The sequence below is a fragment of the Poecilia formosa genome, unplaced genomic scaffold (genome assembly GCF_000485575.1).
Source record: "Poecilia formosa unplaced genomic scaffold, Poecilia_formosa-5.1.2 Scaffold726, whole genome shotgun sequence".
Taxonomy (NCBI): domain Eukaryota; kingdom Metazoa; phylum Chordata; class Actinopteri; order Cyprinodontiformes; family Poeciliidae; genus Poecilia; species Poecilia formosa.
The window spans coordinates 104,354-106,011 of record NW_006800665.1 but is presented as its reverse complement, the minus strand read 5'-3'; positions in this window follow the sequence as shown (position 1 = coordinate 106,011).

Sequence of the window (1,658 nt, the reverse complement as noted above, 5' to 3'; positions counted from 1 at the left end):
CCTGCAGACGCCCAGTCGGTGGCGCAGCAGGAAGCCGACGGCCCAGTCATAGGAGATGCGGAAGGCGTCACCGAACGCCTTCTTCTTCTTCAGGACGGACGCTTTGTTGAACAGGTTGCTCTCGGTGAGCGGCAGCTGCTGCTCCCGCATGGACAGCACCCAGGCCACCATGCGCGCCGCGCCGTCCGCATGCTGCTCCTCCTCTTGAGCCGGCCGCGCCCGCGCCTCCCGCAGCCAGCGGCGGATCAGCTGCGGGTCGGTCGAGAAGACGCGGGACGCCTGCCGCAGACCTTCGCACAGCGCAAACAGGATGATGCGGAGCTGCCGCACCGATAGCGGGCCGGGGCGCACCACGGCCGGCTGCGTCGCGTCATGGCTGCCGCTTTCTGTAGGCGGACTGGACTCTGGACCGGCTCCGATCGGGTTCATCTCCTCCTCATCCTCCGGCTCGTCCAGCGGCTCGTCGTCGGAAAAGTCCAGGTCCTCCACCGGGCCGAACGTCTCGTCCACGCTGACCTCATCCACGACAATCTCTCCGCTGCAGCAACAGACACCTGGTTACCACACCGCTCCACCAGAACCAGGCCAGAACCAGAGCGCCACTTACCTGAGTCTGTCCTTCAGGAAGCCCAGCTTTGTCGACCCTGTAACAGAGCGCAGGTCAGCATTTGGACAGGTCTGAACCGGTGCTGGAGGCGGGGGACTCACCCCGGTGGAGCGGCGGCAGGCCGTGGAACTCCCAGAAGCAGCTGGGCCGCTTGCACAGGTTGGCGTCGCAGACGGTGCAGCCGTACACGCTCTCATGCCGCAGGTTCTTCATGTTGCAGTTCCTGCAGCGCTTGGAGATGCTGCTAATCTTCGCCATCTTGTGCCGCTGCTGGACGGGCTCCTCAGCGGCGGCTCGGGCCCCGCGGGGTCCTGGCGACTCCGGCCCCTCGCCGTGCCTCTGGGCGCAGCGGGCCAGCTGGTTGCCAAGCCGGCGGCGGAAGGCCAGCTGGCTGAATAGGCCGTCCTGCACCCAGGCGGGCGGGTTGTCCTTGCGGCTCTCCCGCAGCACAATGAAGGCGTTGACCACGCTGAGGTTGACCAGGAACCAGAATAAGTTGCGCCAGTGGCGGTCCTGCGGCACGCCTCCCAGCGGGTTGCAGGCCAGCAGCTGCTTGCAGATGTCCACGCCCCGCATGTTTTCCTGCAGCAGGCGGAAGGCCATGGGCCGCTCGATGGTCACCAGCCCACCCGCCTTGCTCCTCCAGACGGCGTCCGGCTGGCCCGGCGCCGCATTGGTCGACAGGCAACCCATCTCCTTGGTGTCGCGCCAGCGGGTGACCAGCAGGGGGCCGCACTGCCTCTGCAGGAAGTCTCCCGGGTTGTGAAGTTCGCCGTCGTCCCACAGCGGGCGGGGCAGGATGGGGCTGGGCGGCGGGAAGGAGCTGCAGGCGTAGATGTTCTGCTTCAGCAGCATCTGCATGAGCGGGATGGAGGCCAGCGAGTTGGCCAGGAACAGCTGGTGGTGCTTGTTGTCCAGGTCCCTGACCAGCTCTGGCACCACGCTGAAGCCCAGGTCCAGCCCGCGCCGCCGCCCCAGCTGGATGGACAAGCGATGGCAGTAGCCGGACTTGGAGTCGCACAGCAGCCAGACCTGAGGCTGGGCGCTGCCG